Source organism: Ovis aries, chromosome 4, assembly GCF_016772045.2.
Source record: "Ovis aries strain OAR_USU_Benz2616 breed Rambouillet chromosome 4, ARS-UI_Ramb_v3.0, whole genome shotgun sequence".
Taxonomy (NCBI): Eukaryota; Metazoa; Chordata; class Mammalia; order Artiodactyla; family Bovidae; genus Ovis; species Ovis aries.
In genome coordinates this window covers 74,540,589-74,565,309 of record NC_056057.1, presented here as the reverse complement: position 1 = coordinate 74,565,309, position 24,721 = coordinate 74,540,589, and the positions used below count along the sequence as shown (strand labels likewise).

The 24,721-nt window shown below is 38.8% G+C and overlaps 1 protein-coding gene and 1 pseudogene across 1 annotated transcript in view; both read right to left on the bottom strand.

Moving 5' to 3' along the window:
* ZNF804B (zinc finger protein 804B) overlaps positions 1-24,721 on the bottom strand; it is a 583,084-nt gene that overhangs the window by 493,250 nt on the left and 65,113 nt on the right. The gene's annotated exons all lie outside the window — the stretch shown is intronic.
* On the bottom strand, positions 14-23,704 carry LOC132659721 (small ribosomal subunit protein uS2-like; annotated as a pseudogene).

Here is a 24,721-nt window from a genome sequence, read left to right as displayed (position 1 = left end):
AAGTCTGAATGAATCACTTCAGGCTACTCAGGCTTGTACCTATCAATTCAGTGACCTGAGCAGTATGGGATGCAGACCAGTCTTCAGTGATGGGCTGAGCACCCCCGCCTGCCAGAGGCACTGCTGAACTGGCCCCAGAACATCTGAACCTCTAAATACCTCTGTGATCTCAATTGAATAGCAGTTAACTCAGGTGCTGGACCAGCCTATTAACCCCAAACTGTTCCTACTTGGTCACTCTGCCTTTTCAGCAGTGGCTCATTCTTGCTTTTCAATCTCTTCAGGCTCTCTGTAGAACTAGAGATGAGGTGTGACCTCCTACGATGTTACTACCATGGAAATGGTACCACACATGTGCAGAACCTCCTGGGCTAGCATCCACCACTCAGATCCACTGAGTGAGCTCCTTTGTTGCTGCCTAGGATGGCAATGTCCACAAAGTGCAGAAGAGAGTCTCTGTTACACAGAACAAGGTGGGCAGGTTAGCATAAGACATCCCTCTGAGAGGCTGGTGGTCTAATGGGGTCAGTAACCTCCTGAAGGCTGTTCTCAGAAGGCTAGCAGTTCCCAGAAGCCTGTCTGGATCTGGTGAGTGAAGATTCCAGAAGTGAAACAGCCAGCAATATGAGTAGCTCTAGTGGCAGCAGCAAACATCAGCCCCACTCTCTGGTCAGTATTCCTGGAGGAAATGACACTGACATCAGCCAGGTTTCTCATGGAAACAATGGCATAAGCTTTCAGCAGAAGCTTCCCTCAGATTTTCTTCAGATTTATGATGTAAGACATTATCACTCTTCCCTTTGTAGAGGTAGTGTTCCATATGGAAGCCAAGATCCATGCCAGCTCAGAGGAGTCCCACTATAAGGAATTTGAGGACATCCCCTTCCTTCACTCTTTGGACACCAAGGGCACTGGACGTTGTGAAAGCTCCCCTTAAATCATGACAGGAGCCCAGAACAATGCTACATGAACCCCTATCTAGGTAGCTCTGTGCACAAAATATTGCTGTGGAACTTCATGGAAAGTAGGTGCCTTCCATAGATATCAACATTTCATTATATATTGTTCTAGGACATTCTACATGTTAGCATTCCGTCATATATTTTGTCAAGACTTTTAAAATATTTATTCCCCAAAGCTACATTTCTGGTAACCTAAAGTACAAGGATCTAAGAAACCAAATAAAGAAAAGCAAACTGATAAACAGAACATCTGAGGTCAAATTTCAACATAATGTTCTGTTAAATCTACTTTATTGTGCTACAATTTAATAGTTTTTAATTAAACTTATTCAAACTAAGAAAAAAATGAAGACAGCTCACCTATTTCTCTCACCTTTCACACTATGCCTCTGGCAACCACTAATCCATTCTCTGTATCTAAAAGCTTGTTTATTCTTTATTATTTAGATTCCATATAAAAGGGAGATGATAGAGTACTTGTCTTTCTCTGAGTTATTTCCCTTAGTATAAAGCTCTCAAGGTCCATTCATGTTGTCACAAATGGCAAGATTTTATTATTTTTATGGCTGAATAATATTACAATATATATAATGATATATGTATGTGTATTATAGTTTCCTTACCTACTCGTCCATTGATGATAGATACTTTGTTTTCATATCTTGGCTATGGTAAATAATGATGTAATGAACACCATAGGGGTGCAAATAGCTTTTCAAATTAGTGGTTTTGTTTTCTTCAGGCAAATACCCAAAAGAGGAACTGCTGTATCATATGGTAGTTCTGTAAATTTTTTTGAGAAAGATCTAGACTTTTTTACATGGTGGTTGCACAAATTTAGAATCCCACCAACAGTACTTGAGGGTCCCCTTTCTCCATATTCTCTTCAGTATTTTTTATTTTTAGTTTTTAAAACAGCCACTCTAACAGGTATGAGATGGTACCTCATTGTGGTTCCAATTTGTGTTTCCTTGATGAGTAAAGATGGAGAGCAACATTTTACTTGCCTGTTGGCCATGTGAAAGTCTTCTTCAAAATATATATATATAGTTAGATCTTTTATCCATTTTTAAATTGAATTGCCTGGTTTCTTCTTTGAGTCCTATGAGTTCTTCATATATTCCAGATATTAGCCTTTTCTCAGATACAAGATTCACAAATATTTTTTCTCATTCATAGTTTGCCTTTTCATTTTGTTGATGGTTTCCTTTGTTATACAGAATCATTTTGGTTTGTTGTAGTCTCATTCATTTTATTTTTGTTTTTGTTGCCATTACTTTTGGTATCAAATTCAAAAAAGAGAAAACTCATGTCCAGGACTAATGTTAACGTGCTTACAGCCTATGCATTTTTAAAATATATTTTATGGTTTCAGGCTTTACAGACTATGTTTCCTTCTATGTTTTATAGTTTCAGGCTTTGCATTCTAGTATTTAATTCTATTTTAAATTTTTGTGTATGGTATAAGATAGTGATCTACTTTCATTCTCTTTCATGTATCTGTCTAGTTTTTCCAATACCATTTATTGAAGAGACTATAATTTCCCCATTGTATATTCTCTGCTCCTTTGTTGTGAATTAATTAACATACATGCATAGATTTACTTCTGGATTCTCTACTGTGGTCTGTTGATCCATGTGTCTGTTTTTATGCCAATAACATATTGTTTTAATTATATAGCTCTGTAGTATATTTTGAAATCAGAGAGCATGATGCACCCAGCATTGTTCTTTTTTCCAAACATTGCTTTGTTATCCAGGATCTTTCATGGTTTTATATAAAACTTAAGAATGCTCATTCTTGAATTTGTATATTGCTTTGGTAATATGAATCTTTAGACTAGATCACAACATAGGCTATATTCCTCTGTAATTTTTATGTTATTAGAATTGCATTTTGTTAAAGGATAGTTATAAAGAGAACTTTGTGCATAATTTTTCTTATTTACGACTTTTTGCACAGAACTGACACTTTCAATAAGTATCTATAATATGTGGAGCTCAAATTATTTCTGATTATAGCCTCCCATTTAAAGATAAACTTCAAATGACTACAGCTCACTGGTATATGTTTAAAAGTAAGTAGATGCTGAAAATTAGCCCCATTCATAGAGAAGACCTTTTTCAAAAATTAGAAGACCTGATTTTTTAAAATTGTTTTACTTACCTGAAAAAGTCAGACCTCACTATCTTAATAGTGTTTCTGGTAAAAAAAAAAAAAAAAAAAAAAAAATTCAGCAATTTTGATGTACCTGTGGAAATGTTTTAAATGTAAAACAACTAGGAACCTGGACCTAGCCCTACTCTAATCACTAAACTGTGAGGTTCCCTGGCATCAGATGGTAAAGAATCTGCCTGCAGCGTGGGAGGCCTGGGTTTGCTCCCTGGGTTGGGAAGATCCCTGGAGAAAGAAATGTCTACCCACTCTAGCATTCTTGCCTGCAGAATTCCATGGACAGAGGAGCTTACAATGGGGTCACAAAGAGTTAAGACAGAGTGACCAACACTCTCACTTTTCTGAGTATCTCTGGTTCTATTTCCTTACCCAACCGAGATAAACTCACAAATGTAGAATCAGCTATTCTCAAACATCTTTTTTTAATATTTTTGGCTCTTATATTACAAATAGCAGAGACTATTTGAGAAACTTGACCTTCTTACATTAGATGAATAGAATTAAAGCTCTCCATTAAACTAATGATAAAACAGACATTTAAATAGAATGGCGAGATACTTTTTTCATATTATTAGCAGAAATAATGAAATTGAAACTACATTGGCCTCCTAGACCAGTCTTTTTGAAACCCTTAAACTCTTTCCATATTCTTTATTTGTCTAAAATTGCCTAGGGGCTGAATGCTTACATTCCTAATTTTAATACCCTAGCAACATGCCCTGCACATGTAATCACCTAATTTTTTTTTTAAATTTAACTGAAGTACCTCAGTTAATCCTCACTGCCACCTTAAAAGATAAGCTGTTTTCAATCCATTTTATTGATTAAGAAAATAGGATCAGAAAGGTTAAGTAATTGCCTTGAAATCCCAAGGACTATACATGACAAAAGTAAGATTACACTGTCAGATCGTCTAAAGTTTAAAAAAAAAAATAAAAGGTGGATAACTCTAATTACAGAGGTGATCCTTTTTTCCTTCAAATCCTTGAAAAGTTTTAATTTTACACTATCAGTAAAATGTTTTCTTAAGAAGAGGAAGACAGCTGATCTAAAGAAAGCAGAAAGGAAACACTGAAAGGAGGATAGGAAATTTAGATTTGAAAATTTGCATAACTTGAGTCTAAATTCACAGGAGGTTAAATAAAAGCATCAAATACAAATTGAGTTTAGCTCTAAAAAGATACACTGAGATACTTTCAAACTGACAGTCCAGCTGAAACCCTTCAGAGTTCATATCTATGCATTGAGTATAGATCTCATGTTCAGTGCTCTTACTACAATAAAATAAAAAATATATATTAAAGGAAAAGATAAATGGCTAGACCAGATGTAGAACAGCTCTGCCTCTTCAATCTGACTGTGAGATCTGTTCCTAGGGACAAGATGGTAGGAGAAAGTTAATATTTTTGTCCATATTGTTTTGTTCTGCTTTCCCCACAGGTAAAAAGCAGATGGAAGGTTAGGCTGGGTTCAGCCTAGAAGAAATTTCAACAGCAATGACTGAAGTCAATAACGCTTAAAATGACAGGATAAATTGAGAAAGTAGCACTGACATATACACACTACCATGTGCTAAGTCACTTCAGCCATGAAGTGAAGTCATAAAGTCATGAAGAGTTGCAACTCTTTGCAACCCCATGGACTGTGTAGCCCACAGACTCCTCTATCTATGAGATTCTCCAGGCAAGATACTAGAGTGGTTGCATTTCCTACTCCAGGGGATCTTCCAGACCCGGGGTCAAACCCTAGTTTCTTATGTCTCCTGCATTGGCAAGAGGGTTCTTCACCACTAGTGCCACCTGGGAGGCCCCACACTACCATGTATAAGACAGATAACTAGTATGAAGCTGCTTTTTAACACAGGGAGTCAAGGCTGGTACTCTGTGAAAGCCTACTGGGGTGGGAGGGGAAGGGGAAGGAAAGCTCAAGAGGGAGGGGTATCAGTTCAGTTCAGTCGCTCAGTCATGTCCAACACTTTGCGATCCCATGAATAGCAGCACACCAGGCCTCCCTGTCCATCACCAACTCCCGGAGTTCACTCAGACTCACGTCCATTGAGTCGGTGATGCCATCCAGCCAACTCATCCTCTGTCATCCCCTTCTCCTCCTGCCCCCAATCCCTCCCAGCATCAGAGTCTTTTCCAGTGAGTCAACTCTTCCCATGAGGTGGCCAGAGTACTGGAGTTGCAGCTTTAGCATCATTCCTTCCAAAGAAATTCCAGGGCTGATCTCCTTGCAGTCCAAGGGACTCTCAAGAATTTTCTCTAACACCATAGCTCAAAAGCATCAATTCTTCCACACTCACTCAGCTTTCATCACAGTCCAACTCTCACATCCATACATGACCACTGGAAAAACCATAGCCTTGACTAGACAGACCTTTGTTGGCAAAGTAATGCCTCTGCTTTCCAATATGCTATCTAGGTTGGTCATACACACACACACACACACACACACACACACACACACATATGACAGACTTCCACTATTACACAGCTGAAATCAACACAATATTGTAAAGCAATTATCCTCCAATTAAAACAAAATGACTGATAAAGAAAATGACAACACTACAACACTATTTTTAGTACGAACACTTCTATTGAATTTTTGTGAGACCAAGATGATCTGTGTTCTAACGATAGACTGAGAGTGAAAGGAAAAAGAAAAACATATGAAATTCTAAATTAGTGAATTTTTTGTGATTTAATAATTTAAATAACTTTATAGCAAATGTGTAAGATAAATTTCAGTATTAATGGGATGGGAAAATACAAAACAATTTTTACTGATGGGTTTTCTGGGTAGAAATAGTGTAAATTTGGGCTAAAATACAAAACCATTGCCTTCTAGAGAACCCATGGCAAACTTCATAAATTAATCAGAGAAACAGAGTTCTACCTAATATTCATGGCAAGCCAATAAGTTCTGCATATAATAATGGGTAAAAGAAATAAATTAATTAGAAAGAGTATTTCTTTGGGTGTATAAAGACTGATAACAATAATTATAAATATTTTAAGATTTATACAACATAAAGAGCAAAAACAAAATTAAAAGACAGTCTAGAGCAGAGAAAATTGGCAACATGTATGATAGAAAATTTGTCATTTTACATACGAACAGCTTGTAGAAATCAATAAGAAATAATCATTTCAATTTTAAAGAGGCAAAGAACATTAATAGAAAAAGAAGAAAAAGAAAAACATAAGAAAAACACAAATATTTAATTATCTGAGGAAGAAAAGCTTAGAATCCCTGTTAATCAAAGAATTAGATGCACCTTTTAAGTAAGTTTTTTGTTTTTTTAATCTCTGATTCTAGTTTTTGGTAAAGGTGCATGCTGCTGAAAACGTTTAAACTGGAAGTATCTCTCAAAATTAAGGGACACAACATGACAAAAACATTTAAAAATGTGCCTACACTTCAACCAAACTACCTGATTCCTTAATATTTATATTTAGGACATGACAAGAAATCCATTAGGATGTTAATTGTATCATTTTTAATATAAAATTTGGATATGATCTAAATATTTAATAATCATTGATGGCTTAAATAAATATTGAAGCATGGCTACCAAATAAAGAGTTTACTCTCTAAGATTTAAATAACCCTTGAAATTTGTGGTAAGTCATATGAAAACTTTTATGCAGAGTACATCATGCAAAATAACAGACTGAATGAATCACAAGCTGAAATCAAAATTGCCAGGAGAAATAAACAACCTCATATATGCAGCTAATACCATTCTAATGGCAAACAGAACAGAGGCACTAGAGAGCTTTTGGATGAGTGTAAAGGAGGAATGTGAAAAAGGTGGCTTAAAACTCAACATTCAAAAAACCAAGATCATGGCACCCAGTCCCATCACTTCATGGCAAACAGATGGGGGGGGGGGGGAGTGGAAACAGTGCAGATTGTATTTTCTTAGGCTCCAAAATTGCTGCAGATGGTGACTACAGCTACAAAATTAACAGATGCTTGCTCCTTGGAAGAAAAGCTATGATAGACCTAGACAGTGTATTAAAAAGCAGAGGCATCAGTGTGCCAACAAAGGTCTGTATAGTCAAATTTATGGTTTCTCCAGTAGTCATGCACAGACATGAGAGTGGGACCATAAATACAGCTGAGTTCCTTGGACTGCAAGGAGATCAAACCCATAAATCTTAAAGGAAATCAAGTCTGAATACTCATTGGAAGGACTGATGCTGAAGCTGTAGCTCCAATACTTTGGCCACCTCATGCAAAGAGCCAAGTCATTGGAAAAGACCCTGATGCTGGGAAAGACTGAGGGCAAGAGGAGAATGGGGCAGCAGAAAAGGAGATGGTTAGATGGCATCACTAACTCAGTGGACATGACTCTGAGCAAACTCTGGGAAAGAGTGAAGAACAGGGAATCCTGGCATGGTGCAGTTCATGAGGTCACAAAGAGTCAGACAAAACTTAACAACTTAATAATGAACAACATCTGAAAATCAGAAAAATGAGTAAAATACATGAACAGACAAAAACGTGAAAATGATGTTTAACCTTATGAAAAGATATTTATTTCATTCCCCAAAGAAGAAAAACAAATATAAGCACACTGAAGATAAAATTTTACAAAACATATATACATACACACAGTTAGTTTGTGTAAAAATAAAAGCTAGCAAAATCTGAATGAGATCTTTAGTCAAAATTATTGTGCCAATGTCAGTTCCTGCTTTTGATCACTGTACTCTGTGATTATATAAAATGTTATATAAACATATAAATGTGGTTTTTAAAAATGTTATCAAAGGAAGCTGGGCACAGACCACAGAGAAAAATTACTATTTTTTTAATGTAAATCTAAAACCATTACAAAATAAAACATTTTTGTAAAGATGTAAAGAAATATTAACATATCAAATTTAAAAGGAAAGATAAAAAGGAATGTGTCAGTCCAGTTCAGTTGCTCAGTCGTGTTCAACTTTCTGCAACCCCATTGATTTCAGCACACCACGATTCCCTGTCCATCACCAACTCCTGGGGCTTACTCAAACTCATTTCCATTGACTTGGTGATGGCATCCAACCATCTCATTCTCTGTCATCTCCTTCTCTTCCCACCTTCAATCTTTCCCAGTGTCAGGGTCTTTTCAAATGAGTCAGTTCTTCACAGCAAGTGGCCAAAGTATTGGAGTTTCAGGTTCAGCATGTCCTTCAAATGAATATTCAGGACTGATTTCCTTTAGGATGGACTGGCTGGATCTCCTTGCTGTCCAAGAGACTCTCAAGAGTCTTCTCCAACACCACACTTTAAAAGCATCAATTTTTCAGTGCTCAGCTTCCATTATGGTCCAACTCTCACATCTGTACATGACTACAGGTAAAACCATGGGTTTGACTAGATGGACTTGTGTTAGCTAAGTAATGTCTCTGCTTTTTAATATGCTGTCTAGGTTGGTTATAGCTTTTCTTCCAAGGAACAAGCATCTTTTAATTTCATGGCTGCAGTCACCATCTGTGGTGATTTAGGAACCCAGGAAAATAAAGTCTGTCACTGTTTCCCATCTATTTTCCATGAAGTGGTGGGCTGCATGGTGCTGGACCAGTGGCTGCACGGCACTGGAGAGGCTGTGAGGAGATACCCCATGTCCAGGGGCAAAGGAGAAGCCCCAGCAAGACAGTAGGAGGGGTGAAGTCACATTTAGAATCAAACTCCATACCCACCAGATATACTCAAAGGGCTCAAACAAACTTTGTGCACACCAGGACCCAGAGACCCCACAGAGACTGAGACAGAACTGTGTTTGAGCATCTCCTGGGGAGGTACGGGTCAGCAGTGGACTGCCGCAGAGGCAGGGGCTCTGGGTGCAGCAGATTTGGGTATGGCATAAGCCCTATTGGAGGAGGTCACCATTAACCCCACCATAGAGCTGCCAGAACTTACACAGGGCTGGGGAAATAGACTCTTGGAGGGCACAAAATGAACCTTGTGCACATCAGGACCCAGGAGAAAGGAGCAGTGACTGCAGAAGAGACTGACCCAGACTTGCCCGTGAATGACCAGGAGTCTCCAGCGGAGGTGTGGGTCTGCGGTAGCCTGCTGTAGAGTTGGGGCACTGAGTGTAGCATTATATGCATGGGATCTTTTGAAGGAGGTCGCCATTTACCTCCAACATAGTTTGACCCCAAAAGGCAATGAGAAAGAATGCTCAAACTACTGCACAGTTACACTCATCTCACACGTTAGTAAAGTGATGCTCAAAATTCTTCAAGCCAGGCTTCAACAATATGTGAACCGTGAACTTCCAGATGTTTCAGCTCAATTTGGAAAAGGTAGAGGAACCAGTGATCAAATTTCCAGCATCTCTTGGATCATTGAGAAAGCAACAGAGTTCCAGAAAAACATCTACTTATGCTCTACTGACTAAGCCAAAGCCTTTGTATGGATCACAACAAATTGTGGAAAATTCTTAAAGAGATGTGAATACCAGACCATCTGACCTGCCTCCTGAGAAATCTATATGCAAGTCAGGAAGCAATAGTTAGACCTGGACATGGAATAACAGACAGGTCCCAAATAGGAAAAGGAGTAGATCAAGGCTGTATATTGTCACTCTTTTTATTTAACTTATATGCAGAGTACATCATGAGAAACACTGTTCTAGATGAAGCACAAGCTGGAGTCAAGAATGCTGGGGAAAATATCAACAACCTAAGATATGCAGATGACACCACACTTATGGCAGAAAGCAAAGAACTAAAGAGTCTCTTTATGAAAGTGAAAGAGAAGAGTGAAAATTTGGCCTAAAACTCAACATTCAGCAAACTAAGATCACGGCATCTGGTCCTATCACTTCATGGCAAATAGATGGGGAAACAGTGGAAATAGTGACAGACTTTATTTTGGGGGGCTTCAAAATCACCGCAGATGGTGACTGCAGCCATGAAATTAAAAGATGCTTGCTGCTTGGGAAAAAAGTTATAACCAACCTAGACAGCATATTAAAAAATGGAGGCATTACTTTGCCAACAAAGGTCCAATTAGTCAAAGCTATGGTTTTTCCAGTAGTCATGTATGGATGTGAGAGTTGGACTACAAAGAAAGCTGAGTGCCAAAGAATTGATGCTTTTGAACTGTGGTGTTGGAGAAGACTCTTGAGAGTCCCTGGACAGCAAGGAGAGCCAGCCAATCCATCCTAAAGGAAATCAGTCCTGAATATTCATTGGAAGGACTGATGCTGAACCTGAAACTCCAATACTTTGGCCACCTGCTGTGAAGAACTGACTTATTTGAAAAGACCCTGTTGCTGGGAAAGACTGAAGCAGGAGGAGAAGGGGATGATGGAGGATGAGATGGTTGGATGGCATCACCAACTCAATGGACGTGAGTCTGAGTAACTCTGAGTTGGTGATGGACAGGGAGTCATGGGGTGCTGCAGTCCTGCTGCTGCTGCTGCTGCTAAGTCACTTCAGTGGTGTCCGACTCTGTGCGACCCCATAAACGGTAGCCCACCAGGCTCCCCCATCCCTGGGATTCTCCAGGCAAGAATACTGGAGTGGGTTGCCATGTCCTTTTCCAATGCATGAAAGTGAAAAGTGAAAGTGAAGTCGCTCAGTCGTGTCTGACTCTTAGCGACCCCATGGACTGCAGCCTACCAGGTTCCTCCATCCATGGGATTTTCCAGGCAAGAGTACTGGAGTGGGGTGCCATTGCCTTCTCCATGCTGCAGTCCATAGGGTTGCAAAGAGTCAGACATGACTGAGCCACTGAACTGAAATAGCAGGGAGGGAACACAGCTCCACCCATCAGAGAAAACTGCATCAAAGATTTACTGAGCATGGCCCTGCCCATCAGAACAAGACCCAGGTTCCTCTTCAGTCAGTCTCTCCCATTTAGAAGCTTCCATAAACCTCTTATCCTTCTCCATCAGGGGGTAGACAGACTGAAAACCACAATCACAGAAAACTAACCAATCTAATCACATGGACCACAGCCTTGTGTAACTCAATGAAACTATGAGTCATGCCTTGCAGGGCCACACAAGATGGATGGGTCATAGGGGAGAGTTCTGATAAAACATTTTCCACTGGAGAAGGGAATGACAAACCACTTCAGTATTCTTGCCTTTGAGAACCCCATGAACAGTATGAAAAGTCAAAAAGATAGGACACTGAAAGATGAACTCCCCAGATTGGTAGGTGCCCTATGCTACTGGAGATCAGTGGAGAAATAACTCCAGAAAGAATGAAAAGATGGAGCCAAAGCAAAAACAACACACAGTTGTGGATGTGACTGGTGATAGAAGCAAGGTCCGATGCTGTAAAGAGCAATATTGCAAAGCAATCTGGAATGTTAGGTCTATGAATCAAGGCAAATCAGAAATGGTCAAACAGGAGATGGCAAGAGTGAATGCCTACATTTTAGGAATCAGCAAACTAAAATGGACTGGAATGGGTGAATTTAACTTAGATGACCATTATATCTACTACTGTGGCCAAGAATTCCTTAGAAGAAATGGAGTAGCCATCGCAGTCAATGAAAGAGCCTGAAATGCAGTACTTGGATACAGTCTCAAAAACGACAGAATGATCTCTGTTCATTTCCAAGGCAAACCATTCAATATCACAATAATCCAAGTCTATGCCCTGACCAGTAATGCTGAAGAAGCTGAAGTTGAATGGTTCAGTGAAGACCTACAAGACCTTCTAGAACTAACACCCAAAAGAGATATCCTTTTCATTATAGGGGAAAGAAAGTGAAAGTGAAGTTGCTTCAGTCATGTCCAACTCTTTGTGACCCCGTGGACTGTAGCCCACCAAGCTCTTCCGTCCATGGGATTCTCCAGGCAAGAATACTGGAGGGGGTTGCCATTTCCTTCTCCAGGGGATCTTCCCAACCCAGGAATTGAACCCAGGTCTCCCGCATTGCAGGCAGATGCTTTAACCTCTGAGCCACCAGGGAAGATCTCATCATAGGGGACTGGAATGTAAAAGTAGGAAGTCAAGAGATACATGGAGTAACAGGTAAGTTTGCCCTTTGAGTACAGAATGAAGCAGGGCAAAAGCTAATAGAGTTTTGCCAAGAGAAAAAACTGGTCTTAGCAAACACCCTCTTCCAACAATGCAAGAGATAAATCTACACATGGACATCACCAGGTAGTCAATACTGAAATCAGATTGATTATATTCTTTTCAGCCAAAGATGGAGAAGCTCTATACAGTCAGCAAAAACAAGACTGGGAGCTGACTGTGGCTCAGATCATGAACTCCTTATGGCCAAATTCAGACTTAAATTGAAGAAAGTAGGGAAAACCGCTAGACCATTTAGGTATGACTTAAATCAAACACCTTATGATTATACAGTGCAGGTGAGAAATAGATTCAAGGGACTAGATCTGATAGACAGAGTGCCTGATGAATTATGGACAGAAGTTCATGACATTGTACTGGAGACAGGGATCAAGACCATCCCCAAGAAAAAGAAATGTAAAGGCAAAATGCTTGTCTGAGGAGGCCTTACAAATAGCTGTGAAAAGAAGAGAAGCAAAAGGCAAAGGAGAAAAGGAAAGATATACCCATTTGAATCCTGAGTTCCAAAGAATAGCAAGGAGAGATAAGAAAGCCTTCCTTAGTGATCAATGCAAAGAAATAGAAGAAAACATTAGAACGGGTAAGACTAGAGATCTCTTCACAAAAATTAGAAATACCAAGAGAACATTTCATGCAAAGATGGGCACAAGAAAGGTTAGAAATGGTACAGACCTAACAGAAGCAGAAGATATGAAGAAAACGTGGCAAGAATACACAGAAGACTATACAAAAAAGATCTTGCTGACACAGATAATCACAATGGTATGACCACTCAACTAGAGCCAGACATCCTGGAATGAGAAGTCAAATGAGCCTTAGGAAGCATCACTTTGAAAAAAGCTAGTGGAGTGATAGAACTCCAGTTGAGCTATTTCAAATCCTGAAAGTTGATGCCATTAAAGTGCTGTACTCAATATGCAGGCAAATTTGGAAAACTCAGCAGTGGCCACAGGACCAGAAAAGGCCAGTTTTCATTCAAATTCTAAAGAAAGGCAATGCTGAAGAATGTTCAAACTAGCACACAATTGCACTCATCTCACATGCTAGTAAAGTAATGCTCAAAATTTTCCAAGTCAGACTTCAACAATACATGAACCAAGAACTTCCAGGTGTTCAAGCTGGTTTTAGAAAAGGCAGAGGAACCAGAGATCAAATTGCTAACATCTGCTGGATCATCAAAAAAGCAAGAGAGTTCCAGAAAAATATCTATTTCTGCTTTATTGACTATGCCAAAGCCTTTGACTATGTGGATCATAAAAAACTGTGGAAAATTCTTAAAGAGATAGGAATACCAGACCACTTGACCTGCCTTTTGAGAAATCTGTATGCAGATCAAGAAGCAACAGTTAGAACTGAACACGAAACAGACTGGTTCCAAATCAGGATGGGAGTATGTATGTCAAGGCTATATATTATCACCATGCTTACTTAACTTCTATGCAGAGTACATCATGAGAAATGCTGGGCTGGATGAAGCACAAGCTGGAATCAAGAATGCTGGAAAAAACATCCATAACCTCAGATATGCAGATGACACCACATTTATGGCAGAAAGCAAAGTAGAACTAAAGAGCCTATTGATGAAAGTGAAAGAGGAGAGTAAAAATGTTGGCTTAAAACTCATCATTCAGAAACTAAGATCATGGCATCTGATCCCATCACTGCATGTCAAATAGATGGGGAAACAGTGGAAGCAGTGACAGACTTTACATTTTGGGGCTCCAAAATCACTGAAGATTTTGACTGCAGCCATGAAATTAAAAGACGCTTGCTGCTTGGAAGAAAAGTTATGACCAACCTAGACAGCATATTAAAAAGCAAAGACATTACTTTGCCAACAAAGGTCCATCTAGTCAAAGCTATATTTTTCCCAGTAGTCATATACGGATGTGAGAGTTGGACTATAAAGAAAACTGAGTGCCAAGGAATTGATGCTTTTGAACTGTGGTGTTGGAGAAGACTTGAGAGTTTCTTGGACTGCAAGGAGATGCAGCCAGTCCATCCTAAAGGAAATCAGTCCTGAATATTCATTGGAAAGAGTGATGTTGAAGCTGAAACTCCCATACTTTTGGCCATTTGCTGTGAAGAACTGACTCATTTGAAAAGATCCTGATGCTGGGAATGATTGAGGGTGGTAGAACAGGATGACAGAGGATGAGATGGTTAGGTGGCATCACCAACTCAATGGACATGAGTTTGAATAACTCCGGGAGCTGGTGATGGACAGGAAGGCCTGGCGTGCTGGGGTCACAAAGAGTCAGACATGACTAAGTGGCTGAACTTGCCTGATGGGACTGGATGCCATGACGTTAGTGTTCTCAATGTTGAGTTTTAAGCCAGCTTTTTCACTCTCCTGGCTTACTTTCATCAAGAGGCTCTTCAGTTTTTCTTCGGTTTCTGCCATTAGGGTATGCATGATATCTGCATATCTGAGGTTACTGATATTTCTCCCGCCAATGTTGATTCCAGCTGATGCTTCATCCAGCCTGGTATTTCGTACAGTGTACTCTGCATATAAGTTAAATAAGCAGGGTAACAATATACAGCCTTGATGTATTCCTTTCCCGATTTGGAACCAGTCTGTTGTTTCATGTACAACACAGACTTCAAACAAAGCAAATAGAATAAAAAATTATTTCATCTTTAAGAGTTGGAGTTTTAAGTGACATATTTTTGTGTGTGTATGTACATGGATGGGTACTTATATATTTTCTAAAATTTCTAATTTGAGCATGTTTATAGTGTGGAGAAATTGTAATTAATAATAGGAAAAAAATCCAGTAAATGCTGTGGCTATATCTTTACCTGCCTGAGAGAACTGAGCAAGCTGGGGATGGCCTTTGCAAATTTTTTTCCTTATTTTTCTACAAATACACAATCTATATTTTAGACTATATTCTACAATCTATAATAAACCTCTGACACATATTATTTCCAGATAAATCAGAGCATAGAGTTTCTTTTAGAATTTTCAGACGGAAATTACATTTACATATAAAATAACATATAACTGACTTTGATGTTGCATGTCCAAAGCACTTCTTCAGAGAAAACCTGCCATACATCATTCAACTTAACAAGATTTTTTAAAATATAACTCTTCATCCTTATTACAGATTACTCTGTGCTCTGGTTAATTCAATCAACATAAACACTTTAATTACATAATTTTTGTTCCCTAATGCCCTTTGGCAATACAAGCTCCAGTCTAATTCCTTTTTAATAATCAAGTATGAGCTGGTTTGTAAGAAATTCTCCAGAAGTACCTGCAGTATTTTTTATTTTCCTCTTAGACCCATTAGAGCACACTCATTAAGCAAATCATGCCAGTGAAGCACTGTGCCAAAATGTCAGTGGGCCCAATGAGAGATTACAGAAGCACAAATCAGTGATGAACAGTAGCTTAACTTTCTCCAAACCACTAAAATATATGGTTCAGAAATGCCTTTAATATGTGAACAAAAATCAAAAGATTCAAGGATATTCAAGATGATTATAAGCAACAACATAATTGATGACACTATTAAAATTAGTGAAACAACATATACTCAGAGTAAAATACATAGCACAACTTATGATTAAATAAGTAACATGACCTTATTTTCATCTCAAAGAGAATTTTATATAAAACAATCAATGCTTTAACTCAACATTTTAACAAACAAATCATGATTTCCTTCCAGGCTACAAGAGGTTCAGGAAACTCATGAATAAAAGTCACATAAGCTATTAAAATAACATATTACCAACTTTCTCTTTTTTGTTAGTTAAAACATACTATGGGGCATTACATCATTTTGTTATATGAAATTTTCTTGGCTCTCTTAGTATAGGAAATCATTTAAATTATCAATTATGATGTTTAACCTTAAATCCTGGCTAAAATGAGTTAGCCACTTTCCCTTTAAGAGGACCATGAAGGGTCACTGGTTACTCCTTTAATTGTCTTCTTTGAACTTTAAGATTCATTACCGCCAGAAGACACGTCTCGCCAAGGAGACATTCCTGAAACAATGATTGATATTTAATTAGAGAACAGACCTTGGGTCCATGTTGCTTTGGTAGAATGGATTCAGCACTATGATCTGGTCAGAGCTCTCACAGTGACCTCAAAGATCATTTAAATAAAAAAAAAAAGGCAGCTAATCTCCACAATAGATATGTGATAACAGATAAAGGATAATGAAAAAGCCCAGCAAAACAATCTACTTCCTCCTCTGTCTATGCTCATAACAAGCAGTTCAGTAACGGAGTAAAGACAAAATTATTTGGTGGAGCAGTAAAGAGAACACCAGGCACTCCTACAACCACAGGGTACTTAATGTTAGATAATCTGATCTGGGGCAGGGGGGTGGGGGTCGGCGCTTCCCTGGGAGCTCAGATGGTAAAGAATCTGCCTGCAATGCAGGAGATGCAGGTTCAATCCCTGGGTCAGGAAGATCCCCTGGAGAAGGGAATGGCAATCCACTCCATTATTCCTGCCTGGAGAATTCCATGGATAGAGGAGCCTATTGGGCCACAGTCACAGGCCTGCAGAGAGTCAGATGCAACTGAGCAACTAACACTTTCACTGTCTTTGATGATCTCAGGAAACTCATTGACTACATCACCAACTCAATGGACATGAGTTTGAGTAAACTCTGGGAGATAGTGATGGACAGGTAAGCCTGGCGTGCTGCAGTCCATGAGGTCTCAAAGAGTCTAAGCAACTGAACAATAACAACAAAGCTAGAGAAAAAATAAGTTCTTCTGGTTTCAGGAAATTGCCAAAATGAATACTGGATCCTCTTCAAAACAATCTCACTTTGTGTGTGTATGTGCTTTTGAAAAGCTGGCAGAACTGTTATCCATTTTTTTCAATGATTTTATTACAGAAAAATCCTATTCTTCAAACTAACTTATTATTTTGTGAAGGAGATGTATTATGGTATTTGAGTTTCAAGTGTTTATCAATACAACCATAAAAAAAAGAACTGGGAAAAGTATACTGGGGAGATGATTAGGAGGCTATTATACCTGTGCATATGAAAGAGATCAGTAATCCATAACAGAGATGAAAAGTTACATCTTTTAAAAGCTTGTCAAGTTGAGTGAAGTATAATGGGTTTTCTCTGAAGCAGTTTTTTGGACACAGAACATCCAAGTAAGTTATATATTGCTGTTCAGTCACACAGTCATGTCCAAGTCTGCGATCCCATGCATCAACAAATTTAGTTTAAATTTGTTGGCAGCAGAGATAGAAAGAATGGGGTGTGTTCAAGAGATTCTTAGAAGGTCAAATTAACAGGACTTAGTAATTATGTAATTATTTGTTAGTAATTCATTGGAAGAACGGTCCCCAGAGTTTTGACATACAAGACAAGGTGTATCGTGTTTACTGAGATGAGGCATCTTCCTCTTCAAGAAGGAACATGGGCAAAGTGAGATAGTAAAGTTCAGATACTAATTAAGAAGTTAAAAAGTAGACCTAGTGCTGAGATGAGAGGAAAACCTGAAAATGCAACTCTGGGGGACAGATCAGAACAAAGGCACGTCCTTTTAAATATTTGCTCAAATGATTGTTAGTTTAAAAATAAACACACACATACACTTGCACAAGCAACATAAACCACAAATATTTTTAAGCTGAATGTTTCATAACACATAGAATTTTAAATTTTATACCAACATCCTTTCTTTATAATTATTAAACTATATTTTAATATATATCAAAATTCTTAAAGTTTCCCTGATTCAAAAGGTTATTTAAAAGAACTGTGTATTATCTAAAGGAAATCATCCAATCAATGAATGAGGTCCATATATTTACTGCCTTGTTTTTAGCATTGTTCCTATACAAGTTGAAAGTGAAAGTGTTAGTCCAACTCTTTGTGACCTCATGGACTGTAGCCCTCTGTCCATGGGATTCTCCAGGCAGGAATACTGGAGTGGATTGCCAATCTGTTCTCCAGGGGATCTACTCAACCCAGGGACCAAACCCAGGTCTCCTGTGTTTCAGGCAGATTCTTTACCATCTGAGCCACCAGGGAATCCTACACAAGTTAAGTCTAAATAAATTTTCCAGTATCCCTTCTGTCTCGGAAATTACATAATCCTATGAAAAATACACTCAGAATCCTCCTCAAAAAAAAATTCCTCATTATCAGAATCTTTTTACACCATAACCTTTTAACAGTAATGACACTACCCTTAAGGCAGAAAACGAAGAGAAACTAAAGATCCTCTTGATGAAGGTGAAAGAGGAAAGTGACAAAGCTGGGTTAAAACTCAACATTCAAAAAACAAAGATCATGGCATCTGGTCCCATCACTTCATGGCAAATAGATGGGGAAACAATGGAAACAGTGACAGACTTTATCTTCTTGGGCTCCAAAATCACTGCAGATGGTGACTGCAGCCATGAAATTAAAAGACACTTGCTCCTTGGAAGAGCTATGATCAAACCTAGACAGCATTTTAAAAAGCAGAGATATCACTTTTGCCAAAAAAGGTCATATAATCAAAGCCATGGTTTTTCCAGTAGTCATGTATGGATGTGAGGGTTGGACTATAAAGAAAGCTGAGCACTGAAGAATTGATGCTTTTGAACTGTGGTGTTGGAGAAGACTCTTGAGAGTCCTTTGGACTGCAAAGAGATCCAACCAGTCCATCCTAAAGGAAATAAATCCTGATTATTCATTGGAAGGAATGATGCTGAAGCTGAAGCTCCAATACTTTGGCCACCTGATGCGAAGAACTGACTCATTGGAAAAGACCCTGATGCTGGGAGAGATTGAAGGCAGGAGGACAAGGAGATGACAGAGGATGAGATGGTTGACTGACTCAACGGACATGAGTCTGAGCAAGCTCCAGAAGATGGTGAAGGACAGGGAAGCCTGGCAGGCTGCAGTCAATGGAGGCACAATGAGTAGGATACTACTAAGTGACTGAACAACAACAGTATGACTTATTGTAAGGCAAAAATATTGGAGCCATGAAATAAAGATACTTTGGAATTCACCCAAGCCTAGTAATATCCCTTAAAACCACCATTCAAGCAAGTCTCATGAAAAAGACCTTAGCATAAGTTGAATTTATATCTAAATGCCCTAATTAGACCACTGTTGAAGCCATAATCATTAGTTTTCCTATTGTGCCTGGCTGCTAAAATAGTTTTTCTCACTGTGTACAATAAATGAGAAGCAACATCAAATTATAACATTTGCAAACTGGAAGGCACTTTTGAGATTAGCTATTTCAGCCTCTCCAATTTACAGATGAGAAAGAGGAGGTTCAGTGAGGTCAAGTGAATTGCTTAGAAACAATGTGCAAAATCAAAATTTTTTAACGGTATTGAAGGGTATTGTATGAATTAAAAGGTTTTGAAATGTTGCAAAATAGCTCCTCTAATCAAAAACATAAAATCAGTTGTAGAAAATAAAAGAAATAGGAGTATTAAACTCATTGGATTTAAGTGTGAACACCTAGATTACAGTGTTTTCTGACACTATCATATCATTCATTTTTAAGTATTTTTTCCCATAGTTCACTTACCATAACAAAGTGAATAGTCATTAAACTGTGAGTTCAATCCCTAGGTCAGGAAGATACCCCAGAGTAGGAAATGGCAACCTGCTCCAGTATTCTTGCCTGGAGAATCCCATAGAAAGAAGAGACTGGTCCCCAAGAGTCAGACATGACTAAAGTGACTTAACACACAGGCTTGCAGGAATGTTCAGTCATGTTATGAGAACATTTCCTGATTTATTAAAAATAATAATAATTAGCTGATCATTCTCAACAAAATATTTGCTGACTTTGTAGTTCAAAATTAAATTCTCAAAAAGGACATACACATATAAAGAAAGTGTTCCTTATTTTATATTGCCCTGTCTTAAATGAGGCAGGAATGGACCAGACCATTGTTGATTCAAAGAGAAAGATGAGTCAAACAGAACTTAATGGACCTTGGTTGAGACACAGGAAGGGCTTAAGACAAAAGAATCATCAGTTCAGTTCAGTTCAGTCCCTCAGTCATGTCTGACTTTTTGTAACCCCATGAACTGCAGCACGCCAGGCCTCCCTGTCCATCACCAACTCCCAGAGGTTACATAAACTCATGTCCATGGAGTCAGTGATCCCATGCAACCATCTCATCATCTGTTGTTCCCTTCTCCTCCTGCCAACAATCTTTCCCAGCATCAGGGTCTTTTCAAATGACTCAGTTCTTCGCATTGGGTGGCCAAAGTATTGGAGTTTCAGCTTCAGCATCAGTCCTTCCAGTGAATATTCAGGACTGATTTCCTTTAGGATGGACTGCTTGGATCTCCTTGCAGTCCAAGAAACTCTCAAGAGTTTTCTCCAACACTACAGTTCAAAAGCATCAATTCTTCAGCACTCAGTTTTGTTTATAGTCCAACTCTCACATCCATACATGACTACTGGAAAAACTTTGACTAAATGGAACTTTGTTGGCAAAGTAATGTCTCTATATTTTAATATGCTGTCTAGGTTGGTCATAACTTTTCTTCCAAGGAGCCAGCATCTTTTAACTTCATGCAGTCACCATCTGCAGTGATTTTGGAGCCCAAAAATATAGTCTCTCACTGTTTCCACATCTATTTGACATGGAGTGTTAGGACCAGATGCCATACTCTTAGTTTTCTGAATGATGGGTTTTAAGCCAGTTTTTTCACTCTCCTCTTTCACCTTCATCAAGAAGCTCCTTAGTTCTTCTTTGCTTTCTGCCATGAGTGTGGTGTCATCTGCATATCTGAGGTTATGGATATTTCTCCCGGCAATCTTTATTCCAGCTTGTGCTTCATCCAGTCCAGCATTTCACTGATATACTCTGCAGAGAAGTTAAATAAGCAGGGTGACAATATACAGCCTTGACCTACTCCTTTCCTGATTTAGAACCAGTCTATTGTTCCATGTCCAGTTCTACCTGTTGCTTCCTGACCTGCATACAGATTTCTCAGGAGGCAGGTCAGGTGGTCTGGTATTCACATCTCTTTAAGAATTTCCCACATCTCGTTGTGATCTGCATAGTCAAAGGCTTTAGTGTAGTCAATGAAGCAGAAGTAGATGTTTTCCTGGAACTCTCTTGGTTTTTGGAGATCCAACAGATATTGGCAATTTGCTGTCTGGTCCCTCTGCCTTTTCCAAATCAAGCATGAACATCTGGAAGTTCACGGTTTGCATTCTGTTGAAGCCTGGCTTGGAGAATTTTGCACATTACTTTGCTAGTGTGTGAGATGAGTGCAAAGAATCATCAGATCAGTGCAGAATGGTACTGAGCAAGATTTTCTCAAAAGATAAAGTGAAAGATCCAATACTGGAAGAAATACGAGAAATAAGAAAGATGCATATTCTTTTTTAAAAGATGAGGAAACTGAGCGCCAGGGGGAAAAAGTCACTTATTTGGGTTTTGTGCTAGTCAAGGGAATAAGTCAGGGTGAGAGGCCAGGTCTCCTGGGATACAATAGAATATATCACTTGACTTTACCCCTCTGTGGAGACCAGTTTTCTGCAGACCATCACATGTGTGGAGAATTCAGGGATACAAGCTGGGCTATAATCTGAGAGTGCCCCTGGGTTCTCAAGAGTATCTTGTTGGTACCTCTGGTCTTCCACACACCAGATGCTCACAGGCTAGCACCTTGTAGTCTTTGGATTCCATAACTAAGTCATTTCTTCCTCATGCTATCTTCTCTTCCTTTGTTGATGATTGAGAGAGATTCCATAGCACATAAACAGTGGTATTAAAACTATCACCAATGACAATGCTTGTAACTCTGCTCACAAAGTACCTGACATTCTGAGAAATGTGACTCTGAATAATGAAATCAATATCTTTGCTTCTGCACAGGATCATTCCTCACAGGATTCTACTCAGTTCATGCTACTCTCCCAAAGCCATCCTTCTGTCTTTTTACAACAGTGACCCTTTGAACACAGAACTAGATGATGACAAAAAGGTACCAGGAAAACTCTAATTTTTCATTCATTGCCTTTTAGGCCTGGGATTTATCAAGGCCATTGTCAAAATATTGATTATTGAATTTTCCTTCAGTTATAGAGCTTTAGTTGATGAATCTTGCCTTCTTCACTAAGAAGCATTATCATCTACTAGCCATTTGCCCTAAGCTTCCTTCATAGACCTAGTTAATCATTACTGCTGATTGTAAAACTCTGGCTCATATTATTTTGGCAAACCCACCCACTGAAATGACAGGACAAATTTAACTTGAATTCTGGGATAGTGTTGCAGGCTCTGGGATGTGTCAGATATAATTTAAAAATTAAGAACAGAGCCAGAAAGCCAATGATAATGCAAAAGGAGCTAAACTCAGCATCAGGTTTATAGGAGATTGCAAAGAATTAGGCAAAAGACTCAGCAAGGGACCAGGAATATATCAAGGAGTGGTGTTTAAACAACACTAATTTGAAAGTGCTCGACGAATTTAGGTCCCTACCCATAGTCTTCTACTGAATTGTAAGTTTTCATTTACCAGATACTCAAGCTTCTTTCTTTGTTCAAATTCTCTCAGAATCATGGGGACTGGGGAGAAGGTGATCACATGTAAACCAAATCCCAGAGTCAGAATCAGGGCAGAGGTCTCTTGGCTGCAGCTGTCTCACTCCCCTTTCCCTTCTGGGCATTCAGACTGCTGGCCATTCTTTCTGGTGTCACCACTATGGGAACATTTGGCTTCTGCTGCCCCTGGGAACTTAATGCCATTATCAGTAGTTTTCTGGTTACCAGAAAACTTATCTTTTCATCTCATGTTTATCTCCTCCTCTTCTAGTGTCCAGCCATTAGCAAATGTATCTGCCCAAATAGCAGAAGCTATCCTTCCATCTAGCACTTTACAGTTTGCCAGAAGTTGCCCTTGAATATTCACTGGAGGGACTGATACTGAAGCTCCAATACTTTGGCTACCTGATGCAAAGAGCCAATTCAATGGAAAAAAACCCTGATGTTGGGAAAGACTGAAGGCAGGAGGATAAGTGGGCAAACAGAATGATATGGTTGGATGGCATCACCGACTCAATGGACATGAGTTTGAGCAAACTTTAGGAGATAGTGAAGGACAGGGTAGCCTGGCGTGCTGCAGTCCATGGGGTCACAAAGAGCCAGACACAGCTTAGCCACTGAACAACAACATGTTGTCTGGGGACTAAGAAGGGCTGTGGCCAAGTGTATTCATCTCACTGCACTAGGAATTGATCCTAGTACACTGATCACATTCCTGATCACTCTCCTCCCTACTTGCACACTCACCGCTTCGGCCTTCCATGATCCTAAATCTGATGCCCCCTGCCAACTCCTAACATGCTCATGGTGACCTTTTACTCTTAGAAACTTCTTTGTCCCATAATTGTGGCATTAGTCAGGAGATACTGAATTTGCCAAACATACCAGCATATCTATGAACCTCTAATATGGATAGACTTTGAATGCTTACATTGCTAGGAGTACCACTGGCCCAGGTGGGCTGTAACTGTGTAACAGCCATCATGGAGACAGCCTTTGAGGTTTTCATTCTGAGTGCTTTGTACTCTGATGCCAGCCCTATGTGTACATATACTATGTTTTTACTGAACTTTTATAAGTTTTTCTTTCTACCAACTGAATGCTTGATTAGAGGGTCCTAGATTACTTAAGATAATGGAACCAAGAATGAGGCTAAATCAAAATGGAAAATCATTTATATTGTGTTTGCTTATTTTATTTGTACTTAAAAGTGTCATGAACAGAGTTATTCTTGTAAGTTATATTACTTCAAAATTGTGGTAGTACTGACAAGCCTCATTGAATTTTTATCATTTTCCACCCTACTTCTGTGGGATTATCTCTTTTTCTCTCTACAACACTGATTAAGAGGATCAATTTTACAATTGAGGAAAAGCATCAGACTAAATAGAACTTTGTTCAACTGTTCTTACACTAAAGCTCACTGTCTTTTTGCCCATACTTTCCCAGGCTGAAAGAGAAAATTAAACATTCTAGGAGAAAACAGCTTCCCCTCATTACCAGCTGGCCTGTGGGCTGCATTTAGTGAAAACTATAAACAGGAGTGTCAATGATGTTAATGAACTTGAAGCAGAAAAAATGACCAAACAAATCAGGAGAATTTGTGGATAGACAATCACAAGGCTGTCTGATCAGTGTTTAGTGTCCTTTTGTTGTTGTTATTCCCATAAAAATAAAGCTTGGTTTTGGTATTTCACTTTTGTATAAAAATTTCATAAAACTGGAGATATTTCAAAAGTCTCAACTCAAATGTGATTTTAAAACTGACATGTATACACTGCTCTATTTAAAATAGATAACCAACAAGGACCTACAATTTAACACAGGGAACTCTGCTCAAGACTCTATTATAACCTAAATGGGAAAATAATTTGAAAAAGGATAGATACATATGTATAATTAAATCACTTTGTTGTATATCTGAAACTAACACATCATTAATCAAATATACTTCAATATAAAAATGAAAAATCCATAAAATCTGCATCAGAAAAATAAA